Source organism: Tubulanus polymorphus, chromosome 6 (genome assembly GCF_964204645.1).
Source record: "Tubulanus polymorphus chromosome 6, tnTubPoly1.2, whole genome shotgun sequence".
NCBI lineage: Eukaryota > Metazoa > Nemertea > Palaeonemertea > Tubulaniformes > Tubulanidae > Tubulanus > Tubulanus polymorphus.
The window spans coordinates 15,720,612-15,733,482 of NC_134030.1; positions in this window are offsets into that span (position 1 = coordinate 15,720,612).

Consider the following 12,871-nt stretch of genomic DNA (forward strand, 5'->3'; position numbering starts at 1 on the left):
CACAGTGCCATGTAAAGCTAACAAAGATGAAAGTTTAGATTGTACAGCTATATATTAATTTCAATTGCTATATGGTATTACAATGTGATAGAATTCAAATGCATAAGGAGGTTATATGTTTATAGGCGATGGGCAGAATAAGAAAAGGAATAAACCCACAACAAATGAAGATAAATCCACGAGACAAAAGAGATATAAGATGAATCCACAGATAAAAGAATGAAGATGAGTCCAGAAGCTAAAAGATAAGATATCTACTTTCACACAACAACTTACACTTACGCTCGATGAGATCTACTTTCACATAACAACTCACGCTCGATTAGATCTACTATCACGTAACAACTCACGCTCGATGAGATCTACTTTCACACAACAACTTACACTTACGCTCGATGAGATCTACTTTCACATAACAACTCACGCTCGATGAGATCTAATTTCACACAACAACTTACACTTACGCTCGATGAGATCTACTTTCACACAACAACTTACACTTACGCTCGATGAGATCTACTTTCACGTAACAACTCACGCTCGATGAGATCTACTTTCACACAACAACTTACACTTACGCTCGATGAGATCTACTTTCACATAACAACTCACGCTCGATGAGATCTACTTTCACACAACAACTTACACTTACGCTCGATGAGATCTACTTTCACGTAACAACTCACGCTCAATGAGATCTACTTTCACACAACAACTTACGCTCGATGAGATCTACTTTCACACAACAACTTACACTTACGCTCGATGAGATCTACTTTCACACAACAACTTACACTTACGCTCGATGAGATCTACTTTCACGTAACAACTCACGCTCGATGAGATCTACTTTCACACAACAACTTACACTTACGCTCGATGAGATCTACTTTCACATAACAACTCACGCTCGATTAGATCTACTTTCACACAACAACTTACACTTACGCTCGATGAGATCTACTTTCACATAACAACTCACGCTCGATGAGATCTACTTTCACACAACAACTTACACTTACGCTCGATGAGATCTACTTTCACGTAACAACTCACGCTCAATGAGATCTACTTTCACACAACAACTTACACTTACGCTCGATGAGATCTACTTTCACACAACAACTTACACTTACGCTCGATGAGATCTACTTTCACATAACAACTCACGCTCGATGAGATCTACTTTCACACAACAACTCACACTTACGCTCGATGAGATCTACTTTCACACAACAACTTACACTTACGCTCGATGAGATCTACTTTCACATAACAACTCACGCTCGATGAGATCTACTTTCACACAACAACTTACACTTACGCTCGATGAGATCTACTTTCACGTAACAACTCACGCTCAATGAGATCTACTTTCACACAACAACTTACGCTCGATGAGATCTACTTTCACACAACAACTTACACTTACGCTCGATGAGATCTACTTTCACACAACAACTTACACTTACGCTCGATGAGATCTACTTTCACGTAACAACTCACGCTCGATGAGATCTACTTTCACACAACAACTTACACTTACGCTCGATGAGATCTACTTTCACATAACAACTCACGCTCGATTAGATCTACTTTCACACAACAACTTACACTTACGCTCGATGAGATCTACTTTCACATAACAACTCACGCTCGATGAGATCTACTTTCACACAACAACTTACACTTACGCTCGATGAGATCTACTTTCACACAACAACTTACACTTACGCTCGATGAGATCTACTTTCACATAACAACTCACGCTCGATGAGATCTACTTTCACACAACAACTCACACTTACGCTCGATGAGATCTACTTTCACACAACAACTTACAGTTACGCTCGATGAGATCTACTTTCACGTAACAACTCACGCTCAATGAGATCTACTTTCACATAACAACTCACGCTCGATGTGATCTACTTTCACACAACAACTTACACTTACGCTCGATGAGATCTACTTTCACGTAACAACTCACGCTCAATGAGATCTACTTTCACATAACAACTCACGCTCGATGAGATCTACTTTCACACAACAACTTACACTTACGCTCGATGAGATCTACTTTCACACAACAACTTACAGTTACGCTCGATGAGATCTACTTTCACGTAACAACTCACGCTCAATGAGATCTACTTTCACATAACAACTCACGCTCGATGAGATCTACTTTCACACAACAACTTACACTTACGCTCGATGAGATCTACTTTCACATAACAACTCACGCTCGATGAATCTACTTTCACATAACAACTCACGCTCGATGAGATCTACTTTCACATAACAACTTACGCTTGATGAGATCAACTACCACACAACAACTAACACTCGGAAGGCATCCTCACCTAAAAATCTTAATAATGGACCCAATACCTTGAAATGCAAAAAAGGGAAATGAGTGACCGACTTGAAGACTTCCCTGGAAAGAGAGAGTTGCTACACTTTGAAAAAGTCACAGAGAAAGCACCCTTCCCACGTTTTAGTTCCCAGGTACTTGCTCCACAACTTTCTCAAAGCAAAATCTAAGGAATTTACATGTTCGGGTCACAGGAAAGACAAAACCATTTCTCAGTCAATGGTTCATCAGTCAAACCAACACATTTCCAGTGAAACCATTGGTCACATGTATCGCACCCAATTGAGTGATGTTTATTTTGGTTAGCGCTACAGTTCTGTTTGCATACAGGACATCTCCATTGTCTTTGAATTTTTGTTTCAGCTATAAATTCGGATGGACATTTCTCTTTCTTCTCTTTACAGACACTTTTGAGTTTTAGCTTTGCAATATTTTGTATACCAGGGGAGCCAAACGTATTCGTTAATTTCTCCAAATCATCTTCATTGTTACAATTATTTACCTCTGATATTTTTTGCGTGATGTTCTTATTCCTAATCTTTGATGATTTTATTCTTTTGACTCTATTGAATTTATGTACAAGTTTAACATGTTTTTCTAAATGAGCTATACTAGGAAAAGATAAATTTACGCCTGATGTCCAACATAATGCGCACATAACAAGATTTAAGTCATGGACAATAGATATATGCTTATCAAGCTCCGGACGACTTGAACAAATATAAGGGGATTTAGAATTATTTTTTATGCATAATGAACATAAAACTGTCTTAGTTGTATTGACAGGAACATTTTTATTTGTTTCTTTCAGGTCTGAAGTAACCTCACGTGTTCTTATATCAACAGTTGAGTCTTCATTATCAATATCATCTATATTATCATTAGCTAAATAGGAGTTTTCATTTTTACGATTCACTTGCAATTCATTTTCAGCTGGTTTATTAAGTAACCGTTCACTAATTACATTTTGGGACAACTCAATTTTTTCATCTAGCACTGTTTTTCCTAATTTATATAATGCATCTGTGACAGTTTTATTAAATGAAACACCTCTTTTTGATAATCTTGTTCTTTTTCTACCACCATGTCGGTCACTCCAAGAAGCCTGGGGAAATGAAACATTAGGACGATAGGGATCATAGACAACTGACTCCTCAGAAGATACTAAATCATATTTGCTGTCTTTAACAGCTCCACCAAGACGTCGGGGGCCAAGATTGTGAGGCTGCCGTTTGGCTAGTTTGCCTGAAAGAAGTCGAACCCCTAAATGGCTTTCATCATGTAAGATTTTCAATATCTTGCCTTCTTTTATAAATTCAAGCTCTTCACTTGTTGCTGAATGTGAAACAGCTTTCAATTCATCAATCAAATGACTAGTAAGAACTTGCCGAGGTGGATAATTGTTGACACCACTTTCAATTTTATGCGACAAGTAAGACGACAGCAGTTCATCAACTCTGTTTATTTTCTTGTTGTGAGCCATTAGGGCAAATAGATGTTTGCAGAAGTAAGGTTGTCCCTTCATAATGAATGCTTCGCAGCTACAAATACCCAGTTGAAGATTAACTATATGAGAATTATCTCCTATTTTCTCTTGTAATGCATCCGGAACCAAGGTGAATAAATACTTAAAATAAAGTCTAGCAGCAAGTGAATCTAAGTCTCCAATATAACTGCGACATTTACTGATTATATCATAACTGTGTTCATTAGAGATCTGATTAAAATCACAGGCGAGAAACTGACTACTTACAGGCGTACTTGATGGTAATCGATCTTCTAATATTTGAAGGTCATTATCATTAGTGACACTTTCAAAAAATTGATCAGACAGTGGCTCATCTGACGTATCTTCGGACCCACATATATTTCTATTTGACTTTCTGCGAGGACTATTAAAAATACCCCATCCATTTCCATCAGAGGCAACCAAAAATCCACTCTTTAACAATTCAAGTGCTCTATCACAGGTTCCTCGCACAAATGTCTTCTTTCGTATAGTTCGAATCTTTTCTGAAGATTTTTGGTAATTAAAATTGGCCGCTTTTAAATCATCATCAAATACATAACGGAGCATTTTTACTACAAAAATTGATATCAAACGATTGAGATGATTGCTGAAATATGTTGAATCTATATCTTTGAATTTTCGTTCAGTAACATTGTCTGTCATAAGAAGGGGATTATGACGTTCAGTAGCTATGGTGCGATATATCGGCTCAGCATTAAATATTTCTGACCATGTCTCAGATGAAAACCAATTTGTCTCGAGATAATTCATCAAATTTTTCTTTGAGTCATCACTTAGTAAGTTTGCAGGGATATTATTCTTTATAAAATTGAGAAATTCATTAGCAAGGAAAGTGCGGGAAGGTTTATCCCATGAGCGCATAACACATTTAAATCCCGTCTCTAATGGCCTCATAAGCAATTTTAATTGTGAATCATCATTCAAAGTACGTCTAATGCACTGTAAAGCATGAAAATTACAGAGAACAGATAGCAAACCATTTAATGATGCAACCCTTTTAAGGGCAGTATCTTTGTCATGTTGTACACGAGGGGAAAGGGGTTGAATGAAAGAACATGGACGGATTGAGAAAAAACCACTGCCATCATTGTATATATAGAACTCTCTAGGATGTTGACAATCTATTCTTTGACAGGGTGTGTTAGCACATAAAATCTGAAGTGAGAGAGCATGCGAATCTGCATCATCAGAATTACTTACTGAAGCTGCTGCTATACGACCTTCGTTTAAACTATCAGTAAATGTAATAAAGCTGGTTTTGAATCTAACTGCATTGAAATCATGTTTAACATCCATTCCTATAACTGAACGGCCAAATTTTGATAGATATGAAAGATTTTTTTCAGGAGCTAATACAAAATGATAATTTCTTTTCAGACTCCGATCTCCCCTTTGAAATAAAATCACAGATTCCACTTCAGTCTCTAATAGTTTTTCAGTATTGCGCCAATCTGAGCCAACCAAAGGGATATCATCTTGGCTTCGCATACTTTTTTTAACAGCCTCCCTATCGATATAACGCAATCGATCACTTACTTGCTTTAATGTATGATTTACTGAGGAGCTTTCTTCATTTTCATTTGACAAATGGACTTTCTGTTGATTGTTTGTAGCAGAAAGAACTTGTTTTGGAGTAGCTTTAAGTACAATTCGTTGTTGATCCCACTTATCTCTGGTTGCTAGGGATGGACGTTTATTTGATTGTACAGGAACACTCTGATGATATTTACCATTATCGCAATGTTTATATATCTTCCATGTTGAAAGGTCATCATTGTATAAGACAAGCTTTATCTTCCAATTGCACACTAGATGAGGGTGATGAAGGCGTTTTGGTTGATCACTTAATCTTGCCTGGGCTGGTCGATCCTTTTTTGTTCTCAATTTATAATTGTAGCAAATAACACAAAGTTTCCTACCATAGGTGTCTAAAACCCATTTTTTACTAGACGCAGATGTACAGTGCTCACAAATGTTAGGCAATTCTAAATTCAGATGACAAGCAGTGCAGTTCATGGCTGTTATTGATCTATCTAAACCACTAAGTAATTCACCACATGCTGAGCGACAATCATTTGACTTAGATGAACATGTTATGATCATTTCAACAACTTTTTTCCCATGAGGTTTTTCATTGATTCCTGATATGAACTCATATTTTTCATCAAATCTGTGAGTTTTCCCCCATCCAGCCTTTTCCGTTACAGATACCTTCATAGCTGTTTGATTACCTGGATAAATAGCACGCACATTTTTGTCAAACATATAGACTTTTTTGGTGATATCAAATGTAAATTTACTGAAGTGATTTTTGGTTTCAACACCAGTTTCTAATTCACCATCTTCTATCCACTGAATAGTAGTGAATTCTCGAATCCAATTACAAGCCTCTCCATTGTTCAAAAACTCATTGATTCTATCCATTGATTCCTTATCATCCTTACCAGCATCCGAGCATGGGAATGTTTTATGTAACTGCTTTCCCGTTTTCAAAGTGATTTTCAATTCTAATACGTGATTACTGTTTCTGCACCGATGATGAATTTTTGGTTTCCCTTTAATTAATTCGCTTAACTTGTCCAAACATTTTTCTTCCACTAAAGGGCTGCTTCTAGTAGTGCCTTGAGGTTTCTTGAGGTTAGCGTGCGTATACGATTCTTTTTTCCTCTTTGATACTGGTATTTCAAAGTCATCATCATCATTATCAGAGATTGTGATTATCTTAGTACCTTTCCTTTTCAGTTTAGATGCAAGACCATTCTCTCTTGGTATAACCGAAGAATCAGTTGAATAAATATGACTTAACTGAATTGATTGTCCAATTATCCAGTCAATAAGAACTTTGCGTATAAAATGTGAATGTTTGCTTATGTCATGTAAATATCCAATTTTTGAAGATATAGGGCTGAAACTAGTAAGATTTGAAAATTCCTCAATATCCTGGGCCGCAAGACATCCTATGAGTACAGCAGATGGACCACAGACAGAACTACATGTTTGAATAGGATAAAGAGGTGCACAAGATCTACCACAATTGACAAATCGGCGGCTTGCGTTATGATGTTCTGTATCATGGCAACAAAGAAGAGTGGGCAATGGGAGTTTAAAATTTGAACATAGCGCGTTGATATTAGCCACTAATGCTATTGGACAAGACCAGCCCAATGTGTCCAAATAAAAGAGCTTGTTGTTTACCTTATCATAAACTGCAAGGGCCCAATGATTAGCATTTTGAGCATTTAAAACAGAAACATTATCAATGCAGCCAACATGAAGGAAAAAGATCATTCTATCACATTGTTCAATAGAACCAAACCTTTTTAAAAGACGACCAGATATTGACAGGGAAAATGTCTGATTCATAACATCAGCAAACACACGAGGAGAGGTATGATTAATCAAACTTGCAAAGGCGTGCATAATCGAACCTTCATACCATTTATCTAAATACATAGTTTGTAATTCATCAACTTGAGCACTATAATTTAAAAGTTGAATGAATTTGTCATCAGCCATTTTAGTTACACACTCAAAGAAATATTTCAAATTGTTAGCACTGTGGACAGTTTCAGTGTGAGGGTGGTTGGAGGGTTCAGAATCAAACCAGTCACATACTTTCTTAAATTCATTTTTCTTTGCTTTGACAGTAGTTAAGATATAAATAAACCTGTTTATCTCACCCAAACTAAAGCATCCATAATCGAGTTTTACATGCGCATGCCCTGCTCCGGTTGTCAGTCTATCTTGAAGTTGAGTTTTGATCTGGTTAAGCTGGTTTAAAGGTGGTGTGTATCTCGATTGATCTGCTTTCTTGCACTCCTCAGACGAACAAATAACAAAATCTACATTAGTTGATAATCTGGTTTCTGGAATATTGAAAGTTGAAAAATACTCTAGCCCATCACTTGTCTCATTACTTGTCGTATCTGCATTCATGTCGCTGGTTTCATCATCACTGATCATTATAATTTCCTCATAGCCACCACCGCTGAAACTTGAAAATAATTGCTATCATTATCAATCAGGGAGCTATTATTGTTACATGACCAATCAAATTGATATTTACCTGGATACAAAATTATAAGCTTCCTTATCCTTGCGCGTAGAATCCTGCTCTGTAGCATCTCTCAGCAGTTTTTCACTGAAATGAAATTCATATTCTTGCATTATTTACATTCATAATTCCTAAGATTTACCAAGCAACAGCATGGTTACAGTAAAAGCACTTAAGTAGATTAACAAGAAGAAACTAAGGAGAGAATAATAATTTGTTTGAATAATTCATAGCAGCTGTTATGTATTGTACCTTATTCATATTGATAGAAGAAACAGTCATACATAATTTCTTAAAATTAACAATGTTTTTTTCTTTACCTCAGTACATGGTGATCTATCACATGATCTAACAGTTCCATATCAGTTTCATAATGAAATCTGTTGCACCAACACTCCAGTTTCCTAGCAGGTTGATGAACGGCAGTACATGTATATGTTGAAGTCTTCTCACCAACCCAAATAGCCTTCTTTAACTTCTCAACAGTTAAGCAATCATACCTGAAAAATTAGATTAAGGGCAAAATTTGCAGTGTAGAGACAGACATAACTTAGATTCTGAATTTATTTAGGTACCAGTATTATGTTTATTTACCTGTTTGTTGTTCTAAAATCAATGTTCTTCACTATTGTTGGTTTTCTCATATGTCGTCTACTGAGATGTTTCTTCTTTGATGGTTGAATATTTTTTGAGTCGTCAGTTGTCACGCGTGTAATTTTTCTGGTTCGTCTCCACGAGATGACTACACTCTCGGATTTTGGTTCAGCTGAAATCAATGAAAATTTGTTCTCAAGATACTTTTCCACGTTTCAACATAACTGAAAATGTCATATTAAGCATCTTTTTAAATGCTTACATAATGCTGGTTGAAAAGCACAAACACTCGAATAAGAATGTAGAAATTCATCAGTTACTTTCACAGGACGCGTGCAATTAGATAAGGGAGGATAATTGTAGTCATAGTCATCTACATCAAGTTGCTCCTCACACACTCGAATTGGTTCCCTTCAATTAAAAATCAAGAAATTAAACATTTATCCGTGCAATAGAAATCATGTCACTTTGTGAAAAGGTTGATATCATAGAGTTCAACATTGCACTGACACCCTACCACTTGAAAATTTGCAAACAGGACTTTTTGAAGAATTTTCGAAAATAAAATGTGAAAATCAATATTCTGCCACCAAAACCTGCTAACACTACTGGACTGCTAATTAGCAAACTTGTTACTGGCTTTCTTTATGCATGTATGTGGCACAAAAATATTTGTGAGTTTTGATTTTTACTTTGTCGGTTCTACAGCCAACTATCGTCCAGCTTGTGGTGCCATCTCTGCGAGTAGCAAATTATTAACCCTGTAATTTAATTGGGGCCAATCTCTGGCCTGTATTTGGCCTAATTGGACGATGATCTGTTAGAATATATTACATATATTTTCAGTGATCTTAGACTTAGTATGTAAGTTTCCCATTATCGGTCGATGTCTACGAGATAGAACCTAATAATTGACAGTCAAAGAGGAGTCAGCTATCAACTTCCTAACTGGCTAACTTACGGTTTAATGTTTTCGAAGAGAGAAGCTGCCATCTTCTTGATACCAAGCCGACTGAAATGAAGTCCATCGGCGCACAAAAAGTCATTCAAATATTCATCGAAGTCATCATGACTGATGAATGTTGTAAAACCATAAACCTAAAACAGAAAATAAAATGCCATTATAAATTGGTGACAAGTCATTTCAGCTTAAACATATCAAAGACATGAAATATATGCCAAAACAATCACAATTTACCTGGCAAAGTTCTTCAAGCAGCTGATTAGCTCTCCTGATCTCCATATTCATTCGATCAATGAATGCCCGATGATCTCTTCGCTCCTTCGCCAAAACTACGTGCCTAGTCTCCCTCCTCAACAATATACCTATAAAACATACAAAAAATGAATTATATCAACAACAATAATTTTCAATTTTGCAACTAGTGAAAACTTAACAAAGCCTACCTGATACATAAATCTGGCAATGTGGATTGAATCTCCGGAGCCTGTTGAATAGGCACACCATCTCATCCCTCACATTCACTGGACTTCGGCCCTATAATGTTAATTTATATCAATTATCATCACTGAAAGTTAAGAAAAAGTTGCAATTAATGGCACTCTTTTTTTTTCTAAGTGTCTAATCAAGTGTTAACATTAGCCAAATCAAGTGTTCAAGACAAAAACAACACAATTTCTCATTTAGTAAGAGTCAATAGATTTAAGACACTGAATATTCACTAACTTTATACCTTAAAGTTAGAAATGGGCCTACTACACTAATACAGTAAGCTCAATGTCATTACGGTATATTTATGTGAAAGAATGATAATCTACTAAGAAGCGTGCAATTATAAGCAGAAGAAACCTGAATAAGATTATTCGTGCCACCATGGATAACAATGCAATCTGCACCCGAAACCAGTTGTCCAACACTCGAACCTGCTGCCTCCAGAATCTCCGCAACCGTGCTCCCCGACCGCCAGAACAAATTCTGCCACTCCACTACATCGATTAGGGTTGATCCTCTCCGACTACAGCAACCAGCCATATACTTCAGCATACTATCGCTGAAAAAAAGAACAGACGGCGGCAACCCAGCACCAGGACTGGGAGCAGCTACCTTCCTAAAACTTAAAGACATGATTAATTATCAAAACAATACAATACAATAATACACCGAGAGAGAGGTGGAAATTGGATAGCAGGCTATCACTAATTTCTATCTTCTAGAATGAAACAGAAAGCCTAAGTAAAGGGACCTACAAACACGAAAAAAAAACTTGAGCACGAACTAGGGCTACGGGGACCACAAGTGCGTTTTAAAAAATTCTTCACCTAAAAGCTAAAAATAAACGTTAATTAGAATAAAAAGTATATAAAACTGACCGTATACGTAATCTATATAAACACTTTGATGCGTATGTGTATGTAGATCTGAAGTATCGCGCTACCAATTGCTCGAAATTCGCTCAAAATGTAGCACGAAAAGCAGCTCTAAGTTACCGCAATAAGGGTGACCAAACAAACTGCGCATTCCCGCTGCAAAAGTTCACGCAGGTTCATTTCAGCAGCGTACTGACATGACCCACCATTTTGAAAAACTGACTTGTAGTGACGCCTGCCCACTCGACTGTTTTCTGGACTTAGAGAATTTCCCCAACACATACATCATGCGCATGCGTTAAAAACGGAGACATTGGAAACATTACGGTTTTTGCCTTCGTCTCAGAGAGAAAACAAACGACAGAAAAGTATCAGGTGATTATCGATAGCCTACAACGGTACACACAGTTGACAAACAGTGTTAGGCCTGTGCCGGTTGGTGCGTACTGGGACTAAATATACTGGTTGGTCAGTTGGTTCGGTTGTGAAGTGTGGAAGCTAAGATTATAAGAAAGCCTACCGGTATTTATTTGTCTATAGGCCTATTATATAGAAGCCAATACCATTTTAAGTACGTAGTTGTTAACCGCACGTGACTGTACGGTGATCTCCACAGGTTAACCGCGTACGTGAGGTCCCTACTAAGTTTATAATACCATACGTGAGTCCCTAGTAGCCAATACCATTTTAAGTACGAAATTGTAACGCGTACGTGACTGTACGGTGATATCCACAGGTTAACCGTACGTGAGTTCCCTAAAAACGCTGTACGTGAGTTCCTATAATCTGCAAACGCGCATGCGTAAAAGAATAGAGTTTGGGTTAGGTGAGGCTAGGCTATTTGTAAATCAAATTTCATCCACCCACCAGTTACGTTCTGTGGCACAGTGGGTAAATCACTGCACTACTACTGGATTTTTTTTTCGTTTGGTTTCGAATCCCAATATTGCAAGTCCTAGCGTCAACGTACTCACATATAGCTAACCTGTAGAAATCACCGTACAGTCACGTACAGGTAACAACAGCGTTTTAAGTATTAAGTGAGTACGACAAGCCTACCATGCCTATGTACTACAAACACAACTTTTTCCCTCTCGTTGGCCCTACAGTGATGTTACTATAACTGGTGCCATTATAATATGGATAGGATTTGGTCAGGACTAGCCTAAAGTCTAATTCAGTCTATGTACTAATTCACTCGATAGGCCTATTTTTAAAACAATACAGTGAAATATTCACACGCAGAAAGGCTAATTGATTTGAGCCATGTGATTAAGTTTGGCCAGGCCTTCTCTGACCTGCTGACATTAATAGTCAAACCAAAACGTTCATGTGGTCACGGCTTGTATTACCAGAAATCATTGTAGGCCTGTACATTTTGCTGTTCGTAGGTTTGGTATACCGATTTCTCCATTCTTGACTGATAAGTGTACGGTACAGCTGTACGCATTATATAATTGTTCCAATGGGAATAGGGCCTATTGATTGGGCTTATTATTTCCTGCTTTAGAGTACTGAAATAAACCTAATGTTCATTCAAATATCCAACATCGGTGAAAGTTTGATTAATACTGTATACATGTACTGTAGGTTTTCATGTTGTATGAATATTTTGCAGTTCAAATGGGTATGATGCTGATTCCAATGTCAAACGCATGAAGTTAGATGGTCAAGGACAGTCAACACCAAGATATCTCTCTTCGACCGATGTTGTACCATAGAAGATCTGATTCTTTCAACTCAAGGAAAGTGATTCAACACAATCGACATAACACTGGAATAGGTTTGCAGTAACTAACCGTTCATTTCATTTAGTCCTATGTACTTTTTAGCCAATTTGGATTTGATTGTAATTGAAACTCTGGAAACTGTTAACAAAAGACAAGTTGAAAAAACACAAGTTATGCTTGATTCTCATGTTCAAATTTAATTCAAATTTATTTTATTACATCATATTTACAAAGCATATCATTGGTTCATACAGTAA